Raw genomic sequence first — 12,092 nt, forward strand, 5'->3', positions numbered from 1 at the left:
AGAAGGTGGCAGGGGCACCTGGGTGGCTCAGTTGGGTAAGCGTCTGCCTTTGGCTCAGGACATGATCCTGGGGTCCTGGGATCGAGCCCTGCATTCTGTCAAATAAATAAATAAAAATCTTTTTAAAAAAAGAAGAAGCAGGGGCAGGGGCCAGGCAGTTGGGGTAGAGGCATCACCCAGACAGAGATAAAGCGAAGTGAGACAGCAGATCTCCGGTGGGAAACAAAGCAAGCTGGAAGACAGTGGAGCAAAGTCTTCCAACTGCTGAAAGAAAAAAAAAATACTATTGACTTATAACTCTTTAGCAAGCAAAAATATCTTTCAAAAATGACAGGTAAGGGGTGCCTGGGTGGCTCAGTGGGTTAAAGCCTCTGCCTTCGGGTCAAGTCATGATCCCAGGGTCCTGGGATCGAGCCCTGCACCGGGCTCTCTGCTCAGCAGGGAGCCTGCTTCCCCCTCTCTCTCTGCCTGCCTCTCTACCTACTTGTGATCTCTTTCTCTCTCTCTGTCAAATAAATAAATAAAATCTTTTAAAAAAAATGACAGGTAAAGCTAGATTTGTATGCTACACAGAAAACTACAAAACACTGTTAAAAGAAACTGAAGGTTTAAGTAAATGAAGGGAGCATCCCCTGTTCACAGGCCCAAAAACTCAATACTGTCAAGATGGCCAAACTCCTAAAGTTCATCTATCAACTCCACACAATCTGCATCAGAATCTCAGCTGTGTGCCTGGAGGAACTGAAAAGATGATGCTAACATTTATATGGAAACGCAAAGTGACAAGAATACCCAAAACAATCTTCAGAAACACAGAGTTGGAAGACACACTCCCAGACTGCGTGGCACTGGCATCAGGACAGACACACAGATCTATGGAAAGACAAGAGTGTCCAGAAATAAACTCCTATATTTACAGTCAAATGAGTTTCAGAAAAAGTGCCAAGAAAATTCAATGGGGAGAAAAGAGTCTTACCAACAGTGTTGGGAAAGTTGGGTATCAACACACAAGAGGTTGGTCTGTGCCCCTTATCTCACACCACACACAAAAATGAACTCAAAGTGAGCCACAGATTTTAATGGAAGAGCGAAAACCATAAATTCTTAAAAGAAAACAGAAGTAAATCTTTAAGACCTGGGATAGGGAAAGCATTCTTAAATATAAAACAAAAGTGCAAGCAATAGAAAAAATTGGTAAATTGGAATTCATCAGATTTTTAAAATTTTGTGTTTCAAAAAACATGAGTAAGAAATTGAAAAAAATAAGCCACAGATTTGGGGAACTACAAATCACAGACCTGACAAGGTACTCATATCAGAATATAGAAAGAAGGCTTACAGATCCAAAATAAGACACAAACAACCTGATTTAAAAACGGGCAAAAGATCTGAACAGACATTTCACCACAGAGCACATGAGAAGATGTTCAAGGTAATTAGTTATTAGGGAAATGCGATTTAAAACCACAGTGAAATACCACTTCACACCCACCAGAACGGCTAAAACCAGACAACAAGGATTGGCAAGAAGGTGGAGGGCTTGGAACCTTGGCATGTTGCTGCTGGAATGCTTAAAAAGGCATCCCCACTCTGGAAGACCTTTTGGCAGCTTCTTAAAAATCTGAAGAGAACTATGCACTACCAGTCACTCAGCCCTGGGCGGGTGGGGGATTCAAATCTTATTCATAGCTTGCTTATCAAAATCAGACACTAAGAAAACGGGGTTCTTTTATGGTGCCAAAGAAAGAAACAAAACCCAACACTGTTCACTAACCTGCTCAGCTCTTAGCTGGGTTGAACCGTCCTCATATATCAGCGTTATGACCACAGCCACTGCCTGTTTGAGCATCTCAACCAGCTGGCTTTTCTCCAAATCATCCAAACACCTAATGTCACAAAAATGGTCTCCACATGCCCTTGCATTCCCACAGTGTAAGTGGGCTTCAACCTCATCAGCGTCTTCTTCCAATGCCACATGTTTACTTGTTTTCCCTGAAAAATGAGATGTACTACATTTTCTTTTAAGATTCATGGGCATTTCTTTCTCTTCATTATTTTTATTTTCCTTTAGGAAATGCTTTCTTTTACACTCTGTTTTCTGTAGGACTGAAGCCTCTTGGTTACACTGTGGAATGAAACAACTGGGAGGAGCCAATGAGCTGATGTTCTTCTGGTTTTGGTCAGCTGACGACTGATCTGTGAGTCTGATACTGGAGGCGGGAAGACAGAGCTTGATGGACACGCCTGACGTCTGGCTTGTAGAGGAATTCAGATTCTGTAGAAAAACATGAAATGGGGATGCCTGGGTGGCTCAGTTGGTTAAGCAACTCCCTTCGGCTTAGGTCATGATCCTGGAGTCCCAGGATCGAGTCCCATATCAGGCTCCCTGCTCGGCAGTGAGTCTGCTCTCCCTCTGAGCTCTCCACTCTCACACTCTCTCTCTCAAATAAATAAATTAATTAATTTTAAAAAAGAAAAGAAAAACATGAAATGTTTCACTAGAATGTAGATTCTTAAGACAGATCTATAAACCAAACTAATTTCTGGTAAGCTTTGTCTAAGGTAAAGTGGGGACACAGCTTCACATTATCTATGATCAAACTTTCTAAGGAAACAATATAGTAGCTTCTAGAGCAGTAATTTTTCTCAGCCCAGGTAGAAGTGCATATCTGAACCATGGACTGGAGTAGACAGGAGTCCCAGAAGTCTCCAGCCATACCCGGAGCACATAACGACAGGTGCCATGGATGGGAGCATGTTTCAGATGCGCCCAACACTCAAGACGAGTGATTTACAACTTCCAGGTAAAGGCCACTTACAGAACAAATGAAATCACCACAACTATTTGATAATATGTTCCTCTGTTTACTAAAATTTTTAAAACTATAGCTCAACGGCAATCCTTTTCCTGTCTTGATCTAGTACTGTGCAATATTCATTCATAAATTCACCAACCGAGGGTAAAAAAAAGAATCTCTACCCATCTCATTACTGTATTCATTTAGAATAAAATGTATATTAAGAGCTTATTTTTCAGATTTGTGTTGTATTTGTTTTAAACAAATGTATATTAATAGAACCTTAAAAATAATTTCAGAGGAAAATGTTTCAGTGTTTGGCATATGGTCACAGAAAATTTAAGTTTATACTCCTGTTTTAATTACAGAAAAAATATTACATGGTTTCAAGAAAAGACTTCCAAGCATAAAGTTATATTATGTTAATAATTCTGCAGAAGAGGATACAAGAAAAGGAGTTTGAAGAGCAAAAAGGAAATACAAAAATCTAGATTGCTGAAGAATATCTTGCTCATGTTGTTTTTAAAGGGATGCTTATGGGTATTAAGCTACCAGAGTACAGTATTTAGATTCTAGTGGTTTTATTTTAATGACAATGTAATCATTTTTAAAATGTCAATGCTGTCAATACACCAGGAATTATATACTGTGAAACATTTTAAACTTGTTCTGAATATTTTAAATATCGACTTAAAAATGTCATGAGGTGGGGCACCTGGGTGGCTCATTGTTAGGCATCTGCCATTGGCTCAGGTCATGATCGCAGGATCCTGAGATAGAGCCCTGCACCAGGCTCCCTGCTCAGCTGGGAGTCTGCTACTCCCTCTTCCTCTGCCTTCCCCTCCCCTTGCTTGTGCTCTCTCAATCTCTGTCAAATAAACAAAATCTTTAAAAAATGTATGTCATGAGGTATATGGGCTTTTCAAAATTCTTTTGTGAGAAAAGCAGCAAAACACTGGTGAGCCGGTGACAGGAGGGCCACGCCAGAGCAGCGCTGAGAGAAAAATCTCGCTGGCCTCTCCCCCAGCTTCAGGGCAAACCATTATCCTGTTAACCCCAAGGTGAATCCTGCCATTCCCACTTTACCACAGGGAGTTTCAGTCAGACTGAGCTAGGCAAGGCTTTGAACACAAGCAGTTTTTGCCCCAGAACCTATTCTCTTGGCCACTGTGTCTCCCATACCAGGTCTTTGGTGAGATGACCTCTTCTTTCCCCTCCCCTCAGGCCCACAACACAGCTCACCCACGGAGAGTTGTGTCCATTTCCTTCTGAAACTTCTCTGTATTTCAGCTGTCCCACAGCCCCAGCTTTCTTCCTAACCTAAACATTTCTGCCAAGTACCCCCCCACTCTCTAAAGGTGAGGCTCCTGGTCATCCTGTAGATGTCGACTCAGGCAGAATTTTCACACTTCAGGAGAATTCCCAGACTATGACCCTCCTCCCACCCAGGAAAAAAAAAGAGCACAAAAACTGGGTGAGTGGTATCTCCTACTGTCCTTGGGACTGACCCCTACCATGGCACCCAATGCACCATCCCGTGGGGTCATGGCACTTTTGTGTCTTTTCCTCTCCCATCCAGCAAGTTCAACTGTGAGCTCCTGGAGAAGAACTCCATTCTTGATTTTCTGAAGCGTGGGAGCCACAGTGCCTAGCATACATTAGACACTTAATAAGCATGTGTTGAACGAGTGAAAGTTATTTAGAATTAATCATATTTGCAATGATTTACCCTTTTTTCCAGTGATTGATTCTCATTTTCAAGAATTACTCTATACTTATTACAGGAACTGTTTACCACTTCTGCAGCTTCTAAAAACACAAAAAGGAAACGTGCATTAAAGAAACATTGAATCTAAGTCATATAATTAGCTAAACATTGAAAGTGGCCTCGACAACCATGTCACTTACTCATTATTTACTTATGTAAAACAGTGAAATAATATTCAGACCCAAAATGCATACTACCATTGCAATAAATATTTATGTAACATATCTTCAAATTATCTGGAGACAGAGCCACGTAATCATGACACATTTATTAGAATTATTTCTTGGTATTTCCGCTGAATACTGGAGTCTGAAAACCCAAGTTCAACATTTTGTGGAAACCTTGAAAGTATTAAAGGTTTGAGGAAATTCCTATAATGAATGATATTGCAATGGAACAATTAGAGGTTCAGTAAAGTATCATTAATACAAACCTCTCTTTTAAATTTTGTTTTGATATTAATAAGCCTGGGCTGAACAGTAAGTGATGGAACCACATTCAACCCCAGGCAACATGACTCAGGTGTTCGTGCTCTTAGCACTGTGATTTATGTTCTCTCTACAGCAACAATAACAACCAAGGAATGCAAACAGCGGGAATCTTTGCAGTAGAAAGAACGTAGGATAAATTTAACAAAAAGGCATGAGGCACTCTATGATGAAAAGTTAAAATCTCACAAAGTGGCATAAAACTAGATCTCTACAAATGGAAAGACATAGCATCCAGATGGGCACAAAATGTCCAATTCTTCCAAAAACAAATTTAATGCAATTCCAGTTAGAGACACTACAGAACTCTTTCAATTGAAAAAAGTGTCAAAGTGCATATGAAATATTAAATATTTGAAAACAGACACAAAAGGTAAGTTAAAAACCGATAAAAGACTCGCCTTGCTGGATTATCAGAATATACTCTTTAGCCCCTGCAATCAAATTCACGTTATATTCAAATAGGAAGAGTCAAAAGATTTCTAGAACAGAACAGACAATGCAGAAACTGACCCAAGGGTTTATGAGACTCTACTACATAACAAAGATGGCATCTCAATTCAGTAGAAAACAACAGATTAATAAACAGGGATAGCAGTGCTGCTTCTGAAAGAGCAGAACACACTGAGAAAACCGTTTGGAAGAAACATGATAAAGGGCTGATATCTGTGTTTTACAGAGAGTCCTTAAACACTGGCAAAAAAAAAAAAAAGAATTCAATTTTAAAAATTAGCAAAAGATAGGAAGAAGCAGTACACAAATTAGCAAATCCAAGAAACAAACATGATATAATACTCAAACTCACTAGTGGTCAGGGAACCAACCAGAAATGGACGGAAGATGTAGTTTCAGGCATTGCTGGTAAAAATGTGAATAGCTAGAATCTTCGTGGAAAGCAAACTGTCAACACCTATTGAAATTAAAAACATGCATCATCCGTGAGAGTTGGCAAGAGCACTGCCCCAAAGGGGGCAAAGACGGGCTTCCAGGCTGCTACTAATGTTGTTTCTTGATCTGCGTGAAGGTTACAGGTGTGTTCGGTTTGTGAAATGTAGGGTTATAAACTTAGAATGTATGTGTTTTGTGTGTAGAATGTGTGTGTGTGTGTGTATGTGTAACCTCAATAAAAACAAAGGTATGAAGTATATAAATCATCTAACCAAACAACCTCACTATTGGCTGTTTCATAGAAACATATGCAACAGTAAATAGGTCTAAACCGAAACATCTATGGCAGTGTATTGGTTTACGGCAAATAACTGAAAGCAAAGCAGATACCAATCAAGAGAGGAGGTGATGAATAAATTATGTAACATCTACACCATGAAGCACACAGCCACTGAAAAGAATGACTTAGAGCTTTATTGGCTGCCTTGAAAATGCAGAATCTGTGAAAATATCTCATTTTTGCAACCCATGACCAAATCTCCCCATTTTTGTATGTATGTTATACACACCCAGTGGCACAGGCCTGGTCCCCAGGAGGCTGACTCTGAAGTGATTTGCATTTGGAAAAGTTATTGGGGAGTGCTCTCAGGATCAACGGGTACAAGAGCATGACAGGAGGACCGGGCATCACTTCAGAGGCCTGCTTGCGACCTGGGTGGCCTGTAGAGTTATCCCCCAGTGGGTCAAGGGGGCAGGACTTTATAAGCCAGCACCAAGCAGTCATTGTGTCAGATGCCCCTGGGAAAGGAGTGTGCAGCTGAGACAGCCACCTGGAGAGGCTGTGTTGTGAGCAGACAGACAGGCAGACCCTCCCAGCTGGTGGGGTGACAAATGGCTTAGTGCTAGTGCGGGAGCGTGGGCATCCACAGGGCTCACTGCTGTCCTCTGCTGTACCACACCACTCCCAGCCACTTGCTGCAGATACATTTCTGAAAGCAGCTCCTTCAGGATTCTGGTGGGCCTCTGGCTGGGGAAACTTTTAAAGGGAAGGTTAATGGGATGACCTGCATTCCCTGGTCACAGCAGCTAGTTTCAAAGCTATAAAGGAGATTCGTGTTCCTGCTCAAATGCACATTCTAGAATCCCCTCAACCTGGCTTAGCACCTCTGCTGGTCTAGGTGGCTTACCCGACCAATGGAGTTACCCAAACCTCTCATCCCTGAGAGGTGTAAGTTCCTGGCCACCATGGTCACTGCACTGGCCATGAGATTTGGACAGAGGACAGAGGTGACCAAGTGCATGCTCTCCTGCACCATCATGTAACAGCAACCCTGACTTCTGATGACCAGGACGCATCCCAAGCAGGGTGCAGATCACACGCCCTGCCTGACAGTCTCTTGGCCTAAAACTATTGAAAGGACAGGGCAGCAGCTGCAGCTTCAAATTAAATGGTATTCTTCCCGCAGCCCCGGAGGACTTGCCCTCTGACAGTAAAGCCTCATTCTGCAGAACCCAGAGGTATTGGGGGAGAGACAGATTTACTGACTGGAGCCCTGGAAGTGATAAGCTGGACCACTCCCACATCCCCCTTTAGGTTTGTAGGCCCCTTAATTTCACATACTGGGGACACCACCCTCTGGAGGGGACTCCTCCACGCTGCACCTGCTACAGATTCCTCCATCGGGGTGGTGTTGCTGGGTGTGTGACTGAGGGAACCCTTGGGTCCCATAGTCACGTGCCCACTGCTGCTCCCGTGCTGTATAGTGGGTGCCCACATCCAATGCAATGCTTGTGGGACTGTCAGTGGATCAAAGGCTCTGAGCCTTGGATCACAGGGCTAAGGCCCTGCACACGGGAAAGGGAAAGTCATGCCTGGAATGGGTCAATGCACCCTTAGGGGGACAAGAGATTCAGTGTCATCAACTTGCCACCAAGTGACTGTTTCCTCAAAGGATGCTATTACTATGGTGTTTGGTCTGTTGTTGGAAGGTTGGACACTCAGCAGAGGCATTAACTAGATCAGCCCTGGTGAGTGGGAGCGCAAGTGGTTGGGTCCAGGCGAGGCCTCCACCCCACCCCGTGGCCACTCGAGAGCCCCAGGTGCTTGTACTGGGACAGCAGGTGACAGGCTAGTACATGATATGCAAGTCATTCCCACTGTTCATTCCTTCAGCCCTCTACCTCAGGGAGCTGCTCTGTCTGCTTTACTGTGTTTAGTTCTTTACTCCTTGGTAGCTAATCCCCTTACTAGCTAACGTGCTGTACCTTTCCCTGTTCAAATTACCCTACAGTTTGTTCCACCTGACTGGCGCATGTCTCATGGGCTTCAACAGGCCCAGTTGGCCCTTCTTGGCTAAGCTGCTGACTTAATGGCCAGGAGAGGAGGAGGCAAAAATTTCTCCTTCTAGAACAAGCATCCCATACGGTCTTCAGCAATGGTGGGAAAATGAAACACTGCCTTAACAGAGAAGTAGACACTTCGGCATGCCCCAGAGGCATCTAGGATTCAGGATTTGAACATGCCGATCCACATGTCCCCATGCCAGATCTCAGGGTCTGGTCCCTCTTCCTGATCAAGGCCCTGACCTTGAGGTAGCACACCTGCCTGGGCTGAGAAGACAACCTTCTCTAGAGCTCTCCAAGTCTCAGGACTAAGCACTGGTCTGTAGCTGCGAGTGGTCTCTTTGCAGACTACCAGGGAAGCCCCCTGATTACCACATTTAGCCTTTAACCACTAATCACTCTCAGCCCTTGTCTTTTTCCTAAGGATTTATCATTCCTAGCCACAGCCACCAATACCATTGTCTGCCACACCATCCATCCCCAAAGTTGCAACTGCACTGCTGCCAGTCCTAGTTTGCCTACCACCTGTGATGGTCATCAGTGCCAAACACCACAACACTGCGTGTGCTCAGACCACTCCTGGCACCAACTGTAGCAGATCAGGTTCCTGGGAACCAGACTGAGCTTCGCCCAAAGGAAGCTGATGGGGGATGGAAGGACTGAGTGAAGGGGATGCTCCCGCATGGTACCATTGCAAGACCTCAGTCAACCCCACTGCAGGCGGAGAGGGGTCTGGATGGCACAGCACAGCCACATATGCAAGCTAAAATTAATCACAGAAAGAAATGGAGAAAAACATAAAAGGGACAAAATAAGTTTATTAGCTTGGGTTAGTAACAAGGGGAGGGTTCAACAAACACAGCAAAAGTCTGAACTAAGAAAACAATGTGCAGATGAACCCTTTCACTACTTGCCTGTGTGTATAAGCATTTAAGAAAATATTTATTAAATGTGGGATTATTTTGGTTATTTTGGTTTTGTTTAAAAGAATTTCCTAAGTATTACCAAAAAAAAAAAAAAAAAGAACCCTCCCAAAATATCGAGAAAAATATTTACAACATATATAAAAGAAGTCCCTCAAGGGGGCCCCGGATGGCTCAGTTGGTTAAGTGTCTGCTTTCGGCTCAGGTCGTGATCCTGGGGTCACGGGATCGAGTCCTGGATCGGGCTCCCTGCTCAGCGGGGAGACTGCTTCTCCCTCTGCCTCTGCTGCTCTTGCTGCTTATGCTTTCTCGCCATCAAATAAATAAAATCTTTTAAAAAAAAAAATCCTTCAATATGTGTTGTGTGTAGAAAGCTCTTACACATTCATGAGAGGAATCCACAGGTGAGTCCAGCTGTGGCAGCATTCAAGGAGAGAACAGCTCAGCCCGCCTCACAGCTGGAAGCACACCAGCAGTTAGAGGGCCACCCAACAAGCCGTCTAACGTCTAACTCACAGTGTGCTCACTGGAGCTGCAGGCGAACCCAGTGCAGTTCACATTAAAAAGGCGTGCTGGTGGCAGTGTTCTGAGCAACAGGCCTGGGTGACTCAGTCAGCGGGGCACCCAACTCTTGATTTAGGCTCAGGTCATGTTCTCAGGATCCTGAGATGGAGCCCCACATTCAGTTCCAACACTCAGCAGGGGATGGGAGGGTCTGCTTCCTCTCTCCCTCTGCCCTTCCCCCCACTCGTGCTTTCTCTCTCAAATAAGTCTTTAAAAAAAGTTGAGAGCAGGAACAGGGTGGGCGGGGAGAGGGAGAAGCAGGCTCTCCGCTGCGCCAGGAGCCCAACATGGCACTCCATTCCAAGACCCTGAGATCATGACCTGAGCCAAAGGCACACACTTACCTGAGCCACCCAGGTACCCCACAAAAAGTATTTTGAGCAGGACCTTGTAAAATGCTGCTCTCACCACTCAACTGAATTAAAGAGAAAGAAAAGGGTAAGTAGAGGATGATACTGGAAAATGTCACATTTGGAGGTTGCAGCCAAATATGAATGGGGTGTAAAGTAAGAGAGGGAGGTGGTGGGGCAGAAGACTGAAAAAAAAAAAAAAAAAAGATTGAACAGGGCAACCAGGGGTCTCTCGGAGTACATGGGATGTTTCTGTAGGTGAATTCTGCAGAGGGCAGGGACAAGAGCTGAGCTAGTTCTAGCAAAGGTATGAGGGCAAGATAAGGGGCAATAATGAAGGCAAATAGCAATGAGAAAGCCACTGCCAAAATCCAAGTGAGGAGGAAGGCAGGCTTGTATGAGGGCAGTATGGATTGAAATCCAACACCTGGCAGGGCTTGCCAAGTGACTAGACATAAGGATTTTATACTTATTTAATAGAAATAAAAATAATACATGTTTTTCCATTATACTCTCGACTATAATGAACATAACTGAGACAGATCTGTTTAGTCATTTAATTTTATGTTATCTGTCCTTGAAATCGCAAGGATTTCTATTGGATGGTGGGATAAAGACATCCTTCACATTAATGAACTGGATTTTCAGGAATATTTACCTTTGGGGTCTCAAACTGTATTACTTTGTAATGTCTGTAAAAATACACACACACACATATATGTACATATTATAAACACATATATATAAATACACACACACACACACACACATATATATATATGTTTTTTTTTTTTTGCTGGAAAACCAAATTCACATCTAAGCTATTAAAATAAAAAACAATTGTACCAGAAAACGTTATTTGATTTCTATAGCTACTCAGACAAAGCAGAGACATCTTCTAATAACACGTGATGACTCCTCCATATAGCGCTGGACATGGCCGCGGGTCAGCTGATAACCCTGGGCCGCCCTGCAAACTCCTCCTCCCTCATAATTACCAAAAGCTTTCAACAGCATTACTGACCCATCAAATGACAACAAAAATTTAAGTGAGATGAACCCACTTTTCAATGTAGTTTAAAGGTGCATGGATTGAAGTACAAAGCTAAGCCACAGTCACAAAAGACCCAACAAGACAATAGCTGGAAGAACAAAGTTTATTTCTCTTTCATGTTCTGAGGGGAGTATTCTCAGCTGGCTGGACATGCTTCATGCAGCCTCTCCAGGACTGGGGTGCTTCCAACACGTCGTGCAATCCTCCAGGACACGGCTTCAAGTGCAGAGTTCAAAAGGAGGGTTCCTGCTGGAGGGCAGGATACAGTCCTGCCCTGGACATGACACACACCACCTGAGCACGCATCCCACTAACAGGCACGCGGGTCACACCCGATGGCAAGGAGACAGAGCATGTAGTCTGAAGGGCAGGACAAACGCTGGCATGGAGTACAAGTAATCTCTGCCCCAGAAGTACTCTGGAGCAACACAAAATGCCCATGGTCAGGAAGTGGAAGAGACGGCCACAGGTCAGGACGATGCCTACCTTGAGCAGGGAGGGAGTTCTCACTGAGAAAGAAACTTCGAGGTTCTGGATGCAAGGACATGGAAGTCCTCTTCATCTTCATTCGTTAAACTGTAGTTTAAGTTTTTGCATATTTTGTGTTTTCACAGCAGAGAATAGGTAAGTATGTATGTATTCATAAAAGATTTTATTTATTTGACAGAGAAACAGCGGGAGAGGGAACACAAGCTGAGGGAGAGGGAGAAGCAGGCTTCCTGCCGAGCAGGGAGCCCACCATGGGGTCAGATCCCAGGACCCGGGGATCATGACCCGAGTTGAAGGCAGAGGTTTAACCCACTGAGCCACCCAGGCGCCCCTATCAGTTTTTAAAGGGAAGTACACTTCCACCTCTGTCAAGTGCACACTGCTATTTTAGAAAGTATACAGAACAAAGGAAAAAACTCTTCGACGT

The sequence above is a fragment of the Martes martes genome, assembly GCF_963455335.1.
Source record: "Martes martes genome assembly, chromosome: 2".
Classification (NCBI taxonomy): Eukaryota; Metazoa; Chordata; class Mammalia; order Carnivora; family Mustelidae; genus Martes; species Martes martes.